Source organism: Cryptomeria japonica, chromosome 7 (assembly GCF_030272615.1).
Source record: "Cryptomeria japonica chromosome 7, Sugi_1.0, whole genome shotgun sequence".
Classification (NCBI taxonomy): Eukaryota; Viridiplantae; Streptophyta; class Pinopsida; order Cupressales; family Cupressaceae; genus Cryptomeria; species Cryptomeria japonica.
Window position 1 is genome coordinate 268,516,902 of NC_081411.1, and position 19,229 is coordinate 268,536,130.

The following is a 19,229-nucleotide window of genomic DNA, read 5'->3' on the forward strand; positions in this document are numbered from 1 at the left end:
GAAATACACCTTAAAATACATCTAAAGGAAGGGTCAAAAACAAGTCCAAGGATTGGGTTCATCTAGACCCATACTCATTTGTGCCTTTTTAGGCAACATTCTTGTGTTTGTGTGCTTGCTTTGTTTTCTTGTCAAAGAAAAATCAGAAAATCACTTTCAAAAACAAAGTACTCATCCAACATTTCTCAAAAACAACCAAAAAATACCAAAAACAAAGTGCAAACAACACAAAGTCACAACTTTTATGACCATTCTTCACATCTTGTGAAAGAAGAAGTGTCATCAGAATATCAACTTGAAAAGAAGACCATTGAGCTCAAAGGCTTTAATCAAAAGGAGGAAATTATTCTATATCAATTGACAAATCTTTGTCTCCCATAGAGTCTTTCTACATCGCATGCGTCTATACCTTCAAGGTAAAACAAACGATTTTGATTCAGAATCATTGAACCGCAGAGCTTTTATGCAATATAGAGCTCTAAGTTATCACAAAAATCAAGGAGGAAAGATTAATCCCAACTTTTTCCCCAACATCTGTATCACCTACAACACAGCTCAAGAAGTGCCACCAACGCCTGAAAGGGAAGAAGAAGAGTTTGTCCCATTTGTGACACAAAGTTTTTATTAAAAGTTGAAAAACAAAACATCCAACATCTTATTCATACATCATCACTTCATCATCAATCCATCCCAAAACTCTCAAAACATTAAGAGGTTCTTGTCCCAAGATTCCTTTTTAGATATTGCTTGAAATCAAACACATCACATCACTTTTTAGATTGTTTCTACATCTAGGATAAGCTCATCCTAAGAGACACATCTACGCAGGTTAAAACTAGTTCATGAGTGAATCCTCTCATTACTAGGTAGTTAAATCTGTAACACATCTCAGATTTCTCTGCACCTTATCACATCAAATCTTATCAAAACAAACAAGCAATTCAAAGAAGGAATTTCGGTTACATCTACCTTAAAGTGCTAGAGATCCCCATACAAACACAAATCGCCAACCATCAATCTTTCATTTCATCACCAACTCATCATCATCTTCAATCAACTTCAAAACAAACTTGCAAACAAAATGGCTCAAACCCGATCATGATCAAGGCAACGAGAAATAGAAATTGAGGAAGAAGAAGACGAAAATCTCAATGAATTTCAAGAAGCACTTGGAGGAAATATAAATGATGAAAACCCAAGTACTCCCACTCCTTCAACAATCGAAAGGGTTCAGCATAACCCTCATTTTAACAGATTGTTTGATGAAATACTCAGGAGCAACGCAAATGCTCACTTTTTAAAACTCGCTCAAGAAGGAGCCAAACTCCCCTCTGACTTTGATCTTGCCCAATTAAGACAAGCATCAGAAAGACAAAGTCGCCATGAGGAGGAAAGAGGTAGAAATCACATCAGATATAACATTCCTTGAGGTAACCCACCACCTCCTCCTCCAAATGAAATGGAGATGTTGCGGCAACAAGTCGAGAATCTCGCCCAACAACTTCATAGTGGTGTTAAGACCAATCAATTCTCACTTAACGACATCTGTCCCTATCCGTTTGATAGGAATCTTTATATGCCACCCTTTCCACGCGGGTTCGAAACACCAAAATTCGAAAAATATAGAGGAAAGGGAGATCCCCGCGATCATGTCCGAGAATTTCATTCCGCTTGTCTCGAAGTCGCATATGAAGACACATACTTAATGCGCCTTTTTCCCCAAAGCTTGGGAGGAACAACCACATCATGGTTTTCCCGACTACCAGGTGGCATTAGAACATTTGAGGAACTCATCCAGAAGTTCCTATCTCATTACTTTTATAATATTGAACGCGACATCACCATGGCTGATCTATGCAACACCAAACAAAAACCAGGTGAATTATTCTCAATATTCCTGCAACAATGGCGCCAAATGTCTAGCAAACGTTCTCTTCAGTTACCTGAACGAGAACTAGTGGAAATTTTCATTTCCAACTTAAATGAAGAAATGGAATTTCACCTGGATGTCAAAGACACAGATTCTTTTAACGATATGATCACAAAAGGTATAAAATGTGAAAGGGCACTCATCAAAAAAGGACTCATCAAAATCTTTAATGAACCAAAAGATGGTCCTCGCCCGCACTTCAATAGTGATAAACTGAACTTCTGGAACAAAAACAAGAATATAGTCAACGATGGAGTTGTGGATGCTCGGACTATCCAAAATGCACAACCTGTGGTTCGGTTTGCAGGACAAAATCCTCCACCTCAGAATAACACAAATGTTCCTCCTAATCAAGGTCGCATCATATCTCATGATGAACCAAGACCTCATCCACAAAAACAAAAACGCACATACACTCCCTTAGGGGAACCCATCGAAACAGTGTTGCGACAACTCCTCTCTCAAAATTTGGTCACTCTACCTAAGCTATCAAACTATGAGCCTCAGGTCAAACTGGCATGGTGGAGAGATACTGAACATTGTGAGTTCCATCAAGGAAGAGGACACAAGACAAGTAATTGTCACCGATTGAAAGATCTCATTCAGGATCTTATTGACCGAGGAGAAATTGAAATTGAAGGGCATGACCCAAAAACAACCAATAATGATCATCAGATGTTCAAGAATCCACTTCCATCGCAAGATCAAAGGGGTCCTTCCACTTCCCAGCGAGGCACTGATACCACTGATTATACGCAGGCTGCATATAACTACACTGTAAATCACCTGTATGATGCCAGTGAACAAATTGCAACCATAACCTTCAAAAATCCCACCTCCAATTGCAATGTTGTTACGCGTCGCGGCAAAGTTACCATCAAGGAAGCTCCACAAGGCACCACCTCCATCCCAAAGCAGTACAATCTTGTGGAACAATTAGACAAAACGCCTGCGCTTATATCCATTTTAGAGCTATTGCGCCTATCACCATCTCATAAAACTATCTTGGATCAAGCACTCCAAGAGGCGTCAGTTCCTGCAAACTTGAATACGGACCAATTTCAAGCCATGGTTGGAAATCTAAAGTCATCACCTTGTCTCACTTTTTCCGAAAGTGACAACTCTTCCTTCCAACAACCTCATAATGCTTCGCTACACATTGAAGGCTTTATAAACCAACACAGGATCAAGCGAGTCTTGATCGATAATGGAGCAGGCCTAAACATTTGTACACTACAGTTGGTCACAGCATTGGGATATGCAATAGAATCAGTGGATCCTCGCAAGAAGATCACCATCAAGGCCTATGATGATGCAGAGCGTTCATCCAAAGGAGCTGTGGTACTACCAATCCGAGTGGGCCCTGTGGTAAAGCACATCATCTGTCAGGTTTTGGACCTTCCTCTGCCATATAATATATTATTAGGGAGACCTTGGATACATGCCATGCAAGCTGTTCCATCTACCTACCATCAATGTATCAAGTTCCCACATAATGGTGCAGAGATCACAATCCTGGGCGATGCAAATCCCTTTGCATTTTGCCATAATATCAGCCATCAACCAGAAATTACTATTCCTAATAATAGGGAAGCCATTTCCTCCACATCATATGTAAGTCCCACCTCTCTTGCCAGTTCTAACACCCCTATACCCAAGCAAGAAAAGCTAAAGATGAAAGTAGCAGAGGAAGGTCCTGGAGAATACAACTTGAGTCAGCTCTTTTGTGTGGGACAAATGCCCACTTCTCCTAGAACACATGGTAAACCACAGCAGTTACTCCAGCAACCACTAATCACGCCAGCATGTGCCTCGACGCCTTTCGTCCTTGGAAAGAGTCAAGAGGAAGAAACACAAGATGAGGACCTAGCGGATTGGATCTATAAAGATCCCATCACCACTAACAAACCGCAAGTTACACTTCCTATGGAACAGTATGGCAAAGGCCTTCTCATTATGCAAAGAATGGGATATGATGGTCAGAGTGCTTTGGGATACTGCAAACAAGGACGACATGAACCTCTGCTACCAGAATTCAAGCCCAAAGGTAATACAGGCCTTAGCTTTGAAAAAGAGATCCTTCCTAAACTCAGATTCAAAGGAAAACCCAGCAAACCATTTTGCCCACCTACTGCAAAGAGGATACCTTTCATAATCAAAGCACCATCAAGCACTATCCCCACTGCCCCATCGAGGCTCACAACTCCACCATCACCAATGTCACTCATCCCATCAAACGAACCAGTAATCCCATCAGCAGCACCATTAGCAGCAGCAACTGTATCAGAACCCGCAGCAACATCTATGGCATCAGTAGTTCCAGCAGAAGTCACTGAGTCAACACTGCCGATACTTCCAGTAACAAATCCTTTCATCCCTATCAAACTTCCTGCCACATCAATTACTACAAAGATACATAAACCAATCACACCTACCATGTTTAACTCTAAAGACATCCCAATATGGTATAGCAATCGGATGCTGGAGAGTGATTCAGAGACTGACTCACATGAGTGGGAATTTGATTCTGTACAGCTTAACACTTCAGATGAGGAAGACACAACACCACCTCTGCCACGCAAAGACATACCTGTTTACGGAGAAGCACAGATAAAGACCACTTGGGTACCTGAGCAAGAAACATCTTCCATAGACCCTACGTCTCATCCTACGCCTGATTCTGACAGGGAGAGTACCATCAATGACCTTCACCACATTGTTTTAACCCTCATTGATACCTCTAATGAACTTAACCTAATCGATGAAGTAATGCCCATTATCCACCCTGAACTCATTGAATGGAACCAACCAAATCCCCCATGTCTTGACCTCTTCCAGAATGATGAGGGTATCATTGACTTTTTGGAATTACGGGATAATCTACCAAGCGGGGATCACAAAGCTGGATTCGCCATTGAACTTAATAGCGCAGCATACTTCGGGGCGGATGCCAAACCTTTCAGCTACAAAAACATAACAATAAAACATGGATCTTCCAGTGAAAACCACACTGTGGCACTGTTTGATCCGACAAAAGTAAAAAGAAAGAGCATATCCAACGGTGAAAACCTCTCTGAGGCGCCTGAGGATGAAGGGTTTGACATTCTCCTTGATAGTACACAACAGGAATGATCAACGATTCTCATCGAGGAAACCAATGAATACAATGTGGGGACTCCTGAAAATCCTCATATCATACATCTGGCATCTCTTCTCACTCTAGAGGAACAGCCTAAATTTATCGAGTTCTTCCAGAAGCGTCAGATCAACTTCGCATGGTCATATGCAGACATGCCTGGGCTTGATCCTGATTTAGTCATGCATCACCTCACCGTAGCAGAAGGAGCCAAACCTGTCAAGCAAAAGCTTCGTAAGATGCATCTTCAGATTGCAGTGCTAGTCAAAACAGAACTCAAGAAACTCCTAGATGTTGGTTTCATTAGACCAATTGATTATGCAGAATGGATCTCCAACATCGTGCCAGTTGGCAAACCAAAAGGGGGCATCCGCATTTGTACTAACTTCCGAGATCTGAATAAGGCCTGTCCTAAGGATGACTTCCCCCTACCAAATATCGACATCATAGTGGATCTAACGGCAGGACATGCCATGCTTTCACTCATGGATGGCTTTTCAGGATACAATCAAATAAAGATCGCACCAGAGGATCAGCATAATACCGCCTTCACATGTCCATGGGGCACCTACTGCTGGAATGTAATGCCTTTTGGTCTCAAGAATGCAGGAGCAACCTATCAAAGGGCAATGACCACTATCTTCCATGACATGATGCATACCATGATGGAAGATTATGTGGATGACTTACTAGCAAAATCACTCACCAGAGAAGGACATCTCCACATCTTAGATAAAATCTTTGATAGAATGGAACAATACCATGTTCGACTCAACCCAAAGAAATGTGTCTTTGGAATAACCTCCGGGAAGCTTCTAGGATACATTGTCTCAAGCAAAGGCATTGAGGTCGATCCAGCAAAGGTAAAAGCTATGATGGACATGCCACCTCCAAAGAATATCAGTCAGCTAAGGACATTACAAGGGCAGCTTCAATCCATCCGAAGATTCATTGCACAATTGGCCGATAAGTGTCACCCATTTACACATCTGCTACACAAGAACATCCGCTTTCAGTGGGATGCCCGATGCCAGCAAGCATTTCAGACACTTAAAGACTATCTCATGAATCCACCATTGTTGATGCCACCAGATCCAAGTAGACCATTGTTACTCTATATCTCAGCAACAAGTACAGCATTGGGTGTACTACTGGCACAACATAATGCAAAAGGAAAAGAGTGTGCTATTTACTACATCTCTCACACACTAGTTGGCTATGAACTCAATTACACACCTATTGAGCGAGCTTGCCTAGTAGTAATCTTAGCAGCCACTAAACTGAGGCACTATCTGTTGACGCACAAGGTACAACTCATCACAAAGATTGATCCACTCAATTATTTACTCAGCAAAGCAGCATTGACAGGCCGCTTGGCCAAATGGGTGATGATTCTAAGTGAATTTGACATCGAGTATGTAGACCATAAAGCTATCAAAGGTCAGGTTATTGCAGATCAGTTGGCCGATGCACCACTCATAGGCGATCATCCTCTCATTTCCAATTTTCCAGATGAAGAGATATTCATAATCACAGAAGCACAGCCATGGAAACTATATTTTGATGGTTCATACACTAGGCACGGCTCGGGGGCAGGCATTCTATTTATTACACCTCAAGGTGATAGCATCCCGAAGTCTTACAGGCTCACATTTCCATGCACCAACAATATAGCAGAATATGAGGCTTTGATCACAGGACTCAGATTAGCCATACAATGGAAATTACAAGAACTGCAAGTATATGGTGATTCCCAATTGGTCATTCGACAAGCAACTGATGAATATCAGACCAAGGATGATAAACTCATGCCATATAAGCAAATGGTGGACAATCTAAAGACATCATTTACTACTATCACTTTTGAGCAGATACCAAGAGATCAGAATCGAGCTGCTGACGCCATGGCTACCATCGCATCTCTCTTAGATCTTCCACAGAATTCAACACATTATGAGTTCTTGGTCGAACAGCTTTGGATCCTCTCTTATGATATCCCTGAATCTGAAATGATATGTCGCCTTGTCGGTTCTGAATCCCCATGGTACGGTGAGTTCTATACCTATCTCCGCAATCACACCCTTCCTCCCAACCAATCAAATAACCAACGTAAAACCTTCATTTGCCAAACTGCTCGATATACCATTATTGTCGAAACCCTATACCGACGCGGTCTTGATGGTACTCTCCTTCAATGTCTGGAACAAGATGAGATAACAAAGGCTTTGGAAGAGGTACATGAAGGAATTTGCAGGACTCATTCAAGTGGTCCATCACTCGCCAAGAAACTCTTGCGAGCTGGATATTATTGGCCATCTATGGAAAAGGATTCTTACTACTTTGTCAGGAAGTGCAAGAAATGTCAAGTTCATGGCGACCTAATACATGCACCGGCCCAGGAACTACAACCAATCACAACACCATGGCCTTTTTGTCAATGGGGCCTTGACCTTGTGGGTAAAATTCATCCATCTTCATCTAACGGCCATAAATTCATTATTACCACTACCGAATATTTCACCAAGTGGATCGAAGCTGTTCCACTTACCCAAGTCACCGGCAAGCAGATCGCCTTATTCATCCTCAACTACATCATCTGCCGGTATGGTGTACCCATGTCCATCATCACAGATAATGGTCTTCCTTTCAAAAATCAGGATGTCCGTGAACTTTGTGAGAAATTTCATATCCAACACTGCTTTTCCACCCCCTATTACCCACAAGGCAATGGTCAGGCTGAAGCATCCAATAAAAACATATTGAGGATCCTAAAGAAGACAGTCAATGATGCTGGTCGTGATTGGCATGTTCAATTGAATCCAGCATTATGGGCATATCGAACTAGCATTCGGACCCCTACAGGTGCAACTCCTTATTCATTGGTCTATGGTGCAGAAGCTATCTTGCCTATTGAGGTTGAGATACCATCATTACGAGTTTCCTTGCATAATCTCATCGATGATGAAGCTTACAGAGTCTCACGTCTTCAGGACTTAGAGTTACTTGATGAGAAGCGACAAGCTGCATACAACCATCTCAAAGCCTATCAGCAGCGCATGAGCAGAAGCTACAATCACTGAGTTAGACCTCGGACATTTGAGGTAGGTGATCTTGTTCTATGAGAGAATCCTCGCAACCAACCAAACAGAGAACATCAGGGCAAGTTTGAATCAAACTGGCTGGGCCCATATATTGTCACTGCTGTATTCGGGTCCGGGGCATATCAGTTGGCTACATCAGAAGGAGAACCGCTCGCAGATCCAATCAATAGCATGCACCTCAAACGGTTTTATACCTAAGCTGTACAGAGCATCAGGCTCCCCTGCATATCAGAAAATACCAAAAACATTCAGAAAAATGTCCTGAAGAAAATACAAAAACATTCAAAAGAAAAAAAAAGAAGTAAAGAAAAATCATGCATCCAAACGGTGAACAACCACTCCGGTGGCACCTTGGGTAAGTACGATGGTGAAAACCTGGCAAACAGGCGCCACTCGTAAGGGCTCTGGCTCCATTATCTTTTCAGACTTGTTGTGATCACATTTACTTCATACATACATCCATCCATCCAAAACCATGGCTTGTTATTCCTCTGCAATTATGATAAATACTTCATGCGTCTAAGCATCCCGCTTTTTCATAGTCATGTCTAAAACTGGGGGCAATACCCTTAACCTATTGATGGAAGTGGATTCTACATTGTCTTATGTGTCATTACGCTCTTCATTCAGGCAATCATCAAAAATATCAAAAACATTCAAAAATGTCCCAGAAAATATCAAAAACATTCAGGCAATCATCAAAAATATCAAAAACATTCAAAAATATCTCGCAAAAATACCAAAAACATTCAAAACAAATTCAAAATCCAAAAACATCAACAAAACCATTGGAAAATCACCCGAAAACATGGCAACCCCTTGTACATATTCATCCGATCAGATACAAAATAAACATTGACAAACTACTCACACAATGACCATTTACCAATCAACCACACAATCAACATCAACAATCCAAATGTCTTTAAAACAAGGATGTATCCTTCCTTACCAAAACAAAGACAACATGATGTTTTCTTTGACAAGAAAATTCTGTTAGGCTATCAAATACTTGGTTGATTTGTGAGTACAATCGTTCGTTTATCTGTATCAGGATCGTGCAGCATTATTTTGTATTGTTTGCGCATTATTTCCGATGAAGTTCTAGGGCATGTACTAATGGTGTCTACGTGGGAAGTTCACCAAGCTACGTGATCTTATGCAAAATGCAGTCATAGATCACTACGGCTTGCTGACTACAGCGTATACCTCGACCATATGAGCATGAACTATTACCAAGGATCCTTATTCTTTATTCTTTATGTATATATTGTTTGTTTGCAGGTACAATGCTCTTCCTTTGGTTCCTCCTACCTCATCCAAACTGGATAAATGTTTTATTTCTTAGTACGGTATGCACTTGTCTCAGGATATGATCAGCCTAAGATCAAGGAGGACGATCCAAGTCATGCATGAAAGGAGATAATCCTTGTCTATTCCGTAAGCAATACTCTGGTCAACTTGATCCATTATATCAAGTTGCTTGTATTAACTTGCTATATAAAATCCATGAAAGGAATACTCAGGTCATCTTGAATCATTATGTCAAGATGCTTGTATTCTCTTCCAACATTTTAAAGCTCAATGATGAAAATCGAGCACTATGGATCGTCATCTCATCTCATCTGTATATATTGCATTTCGTTGCATTCCACCCATCCATACATTCATAATAGCTACATATCATGCATACATAGTCATAATAATGCATACTCTATTTTCCTCTTCTTCCATAGGAATGAGTCATAGGTTCTCCATTTCTTCTATCTAACATCGAACCCACCCCCCCTCACCCTCCCCATCTTGATAATCAGCATCACATACCCTACATCGTTTCTCAATCAACCCAATCAAGCCACGTTCATCACTATCCATCTCTAATAGGAAGGATTGTGTTTCCCATCCTCATTCATCCACACAATCAAGCAAGTTACTCTATCTACACAGATACATCGACTCACACACACCTAGACTATAAACAGATACTCTGATCAAGTATCTTCGAGTCTCAACAGGTAATCGATTATGGTAATCCTAGACTACATTAGGCATTTATCATAATGACCTAGTCTCCACGGGGCTACCATGATTCCCCACAACCATCCATCACACGCACATACTATCAATTGATCAACCAATCAAACACAATCACATCGGACAATTACATCAATTGTCTACGTCTCAACGAGTATTTTGCTTCATATACCTTGACTTCATCAGGCAATTACATCAATTGTCTAAGTCACATCAGGTCACTTTGATTCACTTACTCAGACTTTATCATGTCCAAGCGACCAACTGACATCAACTGTCACGCTTTGACTTGACCGGGGCAATTAAACCGATTGCACCAGATTGTCCAACCAATTTTGATCAATTGTATAGCATCAATCCAAACCCCACACTACATCTACTATGTATCTCTTGCATGACCTCAGGGTACTCGCTGGCTTGTTGTTTCTTCATATTCACTCCATTTTCTCCCATTATTTCATCATTAGTTCTAATTTTTTCTATTCTACCTCCCCTCCACTTTTCATTCTTTTTCAAGAGATCGCCCGATTTTTCAAAAAGATTCGGCCCATCTCTCGAGGGGGCATACCACCCATTAAATTTACATTTTATGGGGCATTTCTTCACACCTATTTTTCTTTCTTTGAAACGACGCGATAAACCGCACCGTCTCAAAGAGGGGCAAATGTAGTCACACAAATCTGTCCAGCTTAATTAAATAAATATTTGCTATTTATTTGATTAAAAATCTACTAGCCATCAGTTAATTAAATTAATATTTAATTAATTCATCCCCAAACATTCTTCTATTAATTAAATAAATTATTCAATTTATTTTAATTAATTCATTAAACCAAATACAAATCAATTAAATAAATAAAATCTATTTATTTAATTAAATCCCCCTTTTCCTCTTTTAAATAAATTAAATAAAACATTTATTTAAATCATTATCCCCACCCCACTTGCATTTTCCTACAAATGCAACTTGCACACATTTATTGGAATAAATGAATTTTTATTTTAATAAAATCCTATTTTCCCTCACCCACCAAATCCACTTGCAAAATCTAATCCCCTTCTAGATTCTTCTAACCCTTTCCTAATTAGCCTAATCCATCCCCTAAATATTGTCACATTCCTAAACAAAGAGAAGTCACTTCTCAAAGCCTAAAAGTCTTTGATAACCATTAAAGGCTTTCAACCTTCAACCACTTAAATCCTCAAAGTCTTTGATAACCTTTAAAGGCTTCCAACTTTCAACCACTTAATCCACAAAGTCTCCAATAACCATTAATGGTTAACCCAAACCTTCCCACATGGTTAAAACATTTGTTTTGACTCAACCTCTACCCAACCCAAGGGTCTCATCAAGCCTTTAAAGCTTTGACCATGATTATCTCTTAATCATTTGCACAAAGGTTTATCCTTGCATTAACTCCTAATCCAGTGGGTAATCCTAATTTAGACTTGACCCTTAGCCTTTAGATAACCATGAGGTCTTCTCAAGCCTTTAATGCCTCCAACCTCTTCTCTCAACCCAATCCTGTGTTGACACTTGTCACTATTTTATTGGTGCCAATTGTGCACATGGATCCCCAACTTTCAAGCTTGACCCTTGATTAAACCCTTCAATCCTGGCCATCCATTGCTCCATTTTTCCTATAAATAGAGCCCATTCCTTCATAATCCAAATCCTGAAAACTTGTATGCATCTAAGCTATAGACATTTTAGAGAGCATTTTAGCATAAGCAATCTAACATCTTGTCTTTTTGGTTAAAATACATCATTTTAGCATTAGTATTAGCTTTTTATTTCACATTTAGAGCTATACTACAATCTCAATCCTCCATAAGCATCCATAGTGCAAAAAGCTGCTGAGAGCTACACTATTTTGGAACTTGGAGAGGAGAGGAACAAGGGAGAAGAAGCTAAGGCCATGCTAAGAGGTAGTTGGAGATGTCTCATGATCTTTGTTTTACTTATTAGATATATTAGCATGTCTCTTTGTGTCTCTCTTGGAATGCCTTCATATGTTTAGTTTTAGATTGACTAACACTAATGTTTTGTATGTTTTTGTGTTCTTTGATCTTAGACTAACCTTGTGCCATTTAGGAGGGCATCAAAGACAATTGAAGATTCTCATTTATTTTATCTACACATTTCCTTATGAATTTGGCAGATTTAGAGCATACAAAAAATTATGTTTTCATCTCTATTTCTTTGGCCTTCAAGGCTACTAAGTAAAATATGGATGGAGTCATTTTGAGCATGTGTAATGGATTCAAACACTTAAGCTTGGTTGTACTAACTATTGTGAACTAAGGCTTCTAAGGATTTGGAATTTTTTGACATCATGACTGATTCATGTTGTTTTCATACACGGAGCTTATGAATTGCAAGAAGTCTAATTTTTACCAAAGTTACTCAAATTTTGTTAGTTTCTCATACAACCATATTTTTGTTCTATACTTAAGGGAAGCATTTGTCTATTATATTAATTATAAACATCATATTGAAGGTTTGGGATTGTTGTTGAGAGCTTTCTTGGGAACATAATTAATATTTTTACCATTTGATGCTGACATCAGTCTTTAATAGATACTTTGAACCTCCATTATGAGCATACATTACAGAATAGGAGAAGGCAAATTATATAATGGACATATGGTAGAAAGAAAAGATAACACTAATATATCATAATATTATAACATAGATTTTGACGTTCAAAATAGATTTTGAATTGAAAATAGAAAGCAAAATCTGATAAAAATGAGATTTATATTAATTTAAATGAATATCAACATATCACTTTTAAATTTTTTAAAGATATTCAATTGTCATTCTTAAAGTATTTAAATAAATTTTTGACAAAAGACCTAAGATTTCATTAAATTTTATTCCTTCATTTTAATTATTGATATTCACGGATGAAAAAAGAAGTTAAGAGGTGATTGAAATTAAGAAAAAAAAAAAAAAAAGATTATTTGAACAAAAATTAATATTTTTTATTGCAAATTCATTTATCTCATGTTACATGGTGATCTTATTATCAATTATTTTTCATTTCTTGTGCATTTATCAAATTTATTTTAGATATTTAATTAATTTTAATTAATGTTACTTCCAACTTAATAGATATATTTTTCATTATACACATAAAAATATGATTCATGGGTAAATGCACAAAGTTGGGTCCCAATCTCGTGGAAGTCCGCGGGTTGGGAAAAGAGCCCGCTAGAAACGGGTGCCCGATTTTTACAAATCGGGCACCTGTTTCGCTTCAGGTGTCCAAGCCATTCAAAAACGAGCACCTGAATCTAAACGGGCACCCATTTTTTTCAAATTGGGCACCCGATTTTAAAAAAATGGACACCCATTTCTTGAGTGTATTTATTTTATTTTTTAAAACCATTTTCCATCATTTTCAGTGTTTCAAAAATGGGTAAACGTTTCAGAGGAGCACGAGTACCCCTTTTTTTCATCCCAGTTGACCCCCCAAACCATTTTTTACCTCCTTCCAAGTACATAGTTTTATTTTTTATATTTTGTTTTATTTATTTTTATTATTTTTCATAAAAAAAATGTTAATTTATTGTTATTATTTTTCATAAAAAAAATGTTAATTTATTGTTATTTTTTAATTTTAGTGTTTTAAAGTTTGAAAAGCGTTTTTTATTTTATTTTATTTCATGTTTAAAATAGTTTTTAGTTTTTAAATATTACAAAAAACATGAATAGTAAAAACCGTAGGAAAAAAACAAAAAACAAAAATGTAAACAAACAAAAACATTAGACACAAAAAATAGACAATAAACCCTAAACAAAAAAACGAATACTAAAGCATAGATAGAAAAAAATGAACAATAAACCCTAGAAAATAAACGAACAAAAAACCCTAAAAAATTAACAAACAATAAACCCTAGATGAAAATCAACAATAAACCCCCCTTCTCTCTCTCACACACACACGTACACGTTACCATCTCTGTCATTACGCTCTCTCTCTCTCTCTCAATCTCTCATTATCCCCTCTCTCTCTCTCTCTCTCTCTCTCTCTCTCTCTCTCTCTCTCTCTCTCTCTCTCTCTCTCACACACACACACACACACACATTACCCCTCTCTCTCCCCCTCTCTCTCTCTCACACACACATTACCCCCTCTCTCTCTTTCGCATGTTACCCTCTCTCTATCATTCCCTACTCTCTATCTATCAAATTATCTATTCTCTCTCTAACTCATATCTCAAATTACCTACTCGCCCTCTCTCTCTCTCTATTTTAATCATGTGTAAAAGTTTGAATGTTTAAATCTATATTTCTAAATGTATTTAATTATAGGATTCTTTTGTAAAAGTTAGATGTTTAATTTATGTTTTGATGTTTAATTTATGTTTAAATTGAACTTTAAAATGATAATGAATATGAATGTGTTTTTTTGTGTGTGTGAAAAATAGGGTTCTTAAATTTGATAATACTCTAACTATCACTATTAATCCTCACTACTTCCTAACTTAGCCCAATCTCTAAAGATATACTATATATTTACAAACATGATAACATGTCATATACTTTGACTTAATAGTGGAAAGAGAAACCACAACCTGTCACCTAATCATCCAACTAATTGCACCACCACATAGACTAAATACATAGTCAATGTTAGACTTCCTAATGTCAACATCCCATATCCAATTTGAGTTTGCAAGTCCCTATATCTTTAATAACATGTGGAACAATCCTACTACTAAACTTTCTTCTTTCCAAACTTTGCGCTTTGAAAAAATGGTTATTGAATACATGGATTTTTCTTCTTATTTTAGATTATTTCATGAATCACCAATCATTTTAGTGATCTCCCTATCCTTGCCAAGACGCAATGCTTTCAATTGTTTATACTGCTCAGCAAAGAAAAAATTGTAGCCATTCCTATTTTGCTTTGAAAACATGGTTGTTGAAAGCATTTTTCTAAATTTGAGTCATTGAGATGCTAGATATTAAATTCCAACCTAGAGGTAGTATGTCCATAAAGTCCAATGGCTACCAAAGTGATAGATTTCCACTAAATGTTATCTCTTATTGAAGTAACATTAAGTGTTGTTAAAGTGTCATAAATAGTTGTCAAAGATTCAACTTGTCATCAAAGTGACATTATTGGTGAAGTATCCCAATTGTTTCTAAAATGACATTATTATACTAAATTTCAACTACTCCTAAAATCCACCTTCTACCAATCTCACAATGTGCATCTAAATATGTTTTTGAACTTTAAAAATATTACATTAAATGTAAAATTATGCCTCAATGAGAAAAAGAATGTCATGCGGAAAGAATCTCTATATTTAATCATCCATGTATCCTCACATATATGCATTCCAAATATATAACAATTATATCACTATTGTCATCCTAATAATTTATTGAATCTAAATCATCATTTAATTCATTCTTGTAATATTTTTCTTGCATTCATTTTTATGTGGATTTTCTTGACATAATTATAAAGCTTAACATAGGATTTATTGAGAGACTTAGATCTCACTTTAGATTTGGAGCTTTGTCCTTTTTCTTATTTTTTCTCTTTGCTTTATCCTTTTATCTTCCTCTAATAACCAATGCCTCCTTTAAAAAAAATAGTTTTTTTTTTGTTTTAACTCCTCCAAGAGTAGAGAACCTACTATTTATTCAAGCTTCAACTTAGTGGAGTACTTCTAGTTGCGATCACTAGATCATCCCATGATTCTAGCAAAGAATACAACAAAGAAGTACATGTATTGACAAGTGCATAGATATAACTTATGACTTTAATGAATTTAGTTAAAACCAAAAGAGAGTAGTTGAATCGATTCCTATCAAGTTGAAAATACAAATTGGTAGCCTCATTAATGATAATGGTTAAATATTGCAAGGGTACTAAATTATAATTCCATGTTCTTTGAAAAGATGAACTACACAACGCTACCATTAAACTATGATTGGAAGCCTCTCATGACAAGATGGTCAACTATTATGGGTCCCAAAGTACAACTATCATAGGTATTGTAATCATCCATCTCTCTATAACAAACATACAAATGCACCATGATGGCCCATGATGGCCCAAAATGCCAACTAAAAAAGTTCTTAATCGAGAATGAGCCCTCAGTGGAGTCTAGAGGAGATGGTTATTCATTATCAAAATCAATAAAGTCATTTTATTCATTATGTATTCTCTCTCTCTCTCATGATTATTTTTATGATTTTGATGGAACTTATACTAATGCATCTTTAGATGTTAAAAAGTATTGTTTGAGTTGCATGGCATTATGATGTTTTATTTTGTAGAATATTTCTTATACTTTGATTTAAGTGGATAATATTTCTTAAATGATGCTTATTATTAAAATAGACCCACCTATTAATAATATTATAGATCTATGTGAGTTTCCTTTTTTTATATTTAAGTTGGTAAATTGTATTTAATTATAAGTTTTTTTGGAAGGTGAAATGTAAATTAAATAGCAATTGTAAATTTTCATGTTTGTATATATATGCAAATTATTTTCATAGAATGGATGAGTTTGAAATAGATGAGCTATTAGGTCTAGCGCCACCTCCACCTCCACCTCCACCTCCACCCGATCAGTTGAGGCAGACCATTAGGAGGAATATTGAATCTTTGATTAGAGATATCCATACCATTAGACATGATCCTCATCCACCTCCGTAGTTGTTACGCTTTGCAGATAGTATGCAAGGGATTGTACAAGCTTTAGATAGTGAGTTGGATAGCTATCATAGTTGGCGGGAGGGATTGTGTGCATTTTACGCTAATGGCCTAACATACAAACAAGTCAATGAATTAAAAATAACAAAAATAGATTTGAAACAATATTTTGTGAACCCTAAGATGAGTGAAGAGATAGATCCGAAGAATCCATGGATCTCAATTTGATGGTGTAGGCACCCAAGCATAGCTAGACACTTTTGGGAGCGATGTTGGATGGTCTTTCACTATCCATCACACTCCAATCATGAGGTCTCGATGTATTTTTCAAAAAAATTATGGGCCGAATTTGAATTGGGTAAAAATCCCAATTACTTTGATATTAGATCATTTCAAGGGGTCGAGAGAGGCATGCCCCAGGATAGGTCGGGGGCCAAATTGAGCGACAGAGTTAGAAACTGTGTGTGCGATGATCCCTTGGTTCCTCTTCCTGCACCAGTTGTTCCAGCACCTGCCCATCATCGAGCAGTGGATTCTACTCTTGGTTCATTGAGTGCCTTGTCAGGCAATTTGGTACAGCAGTTGCACGAGGTGAGGGCTACCCCCAGCTTAGGACATGTTTGCATGAGCTACAGGAATGTATGTACAGGTCCACAGAGTGAGGTTGTCCCTGGAGGAGATGGTGATTTTGATGATGTTGATGTTGCCCATGGTGGTTATGATGATGTCGAGGAGGCTGCACATGTTGATGTCATCTCTTCATATGTTGATCTCCTGTGGGCAGACGATGATCAGCCTACAGAGGTACAAATTTATTTATATAATTTATAGTGCAATAGTAAATTCTCTATATATACACATATGAACCATAACATGAGTCATTTTTTTTTAATAAAGGATGGAACATACCACGTCATTGAGGAACTAACATCATGTTACCTCAATACCTAGAGATGTTGGTGCCCCATTTACGGTATGCACTTTCATCTAGATACATTGTATTGATATGTACATTTAAAATAAACAATAAAAATTTTAATGTAATGATGTGTATGATATGTTTTTTCAATTTTGTAGGGTGCTTCGTGTAGCACCGAGGTGGGTAGTTCTTCACGTGACCCATGGACCGCTGAGGCTCAGCCTCATATACCACTAGTATGTTTTTCATCCATTAATTTGAAGTGTTTATATACTTACTAATTTTTGTACAACTTTGATTCATGTTCATTATTTTTTGCAATTGTAGGCTTCTGGATTGTTTGATGGTGCATCACATGTACGCCTTCACCCATCAGTTACTTTGCCTGCATCACATGTATGCTTTTCTGTGATAAACTTGTAGTCTATATATATACTTTATAATTTATGTATATATACAAGTTTGATTCATGCTTTATATGTTGTTCAATTCGATACCACTACCAGTATTGGTATGGCTATGGGATTGAGCCAGATGCAACTGTTGACATTGTCATTTGCGGTGATGATTAAAATAAATAATTTTTAATTTGTTTATACTGTGTACCTGTCTTTTATAGGGATTATCAAAATTGATGTACAATATTTTTTTTTTGCAAGACTTGACTACAACCACTTTTCTTGTTCATGATAGTGGACCCCCACATACCAGTGAGGGCAAAGTAGAGCATGGTCGTATGGTAATTTATTTTAAATTTTTAGTATTTAATTACTTTATAAGTGAATTATGCAAGTAACTTCTTCTCATGTTAAATCTTCTTCTCATGTAAAATCTTTTAATAAAGTACAAGAGGGTGGAGACATTGATATTGCACAGGAGGGTGGAGACACTAATACTGCACACACACATGATGGTGCATCTCAGGACCACGTGCAACAGGATGATTCATCTCAGCCACCTTCACGTGGAGTGAAGAGGACTGCAGATGAGATGCACGCGAGTTCTTAGATTATATATTTTAAATCATGTCATGGTATTGCATTATGGACTTTTTATGATGACACTTGTTATGTTATCCTGGGACTTGCTATTATGTGATTATATATAGGACTTGTTGTTATGCGATTATATATAGGACTTTTTATTATGTCATTTCATTGCTATTATGATATCAGGTCGTGTTATGTGATTTGGCGCACTCTAGTGATTATATATGTGATGTTGTTTTGTTATTATGTTATTTGGACTTTTTTTAATGTCATTTCCTTATTATTATTTTTTCAAGACTTGTTATTATGTCATTAGGAATTGTTAAGTGATTATATATAGGACTTTTTATTATGTCATTTCATTGCTATTATGATATCGGGTCTTGTTATGCGATTTGGCACCCTCTAGTGATTATATATATGTGATGTTTTTT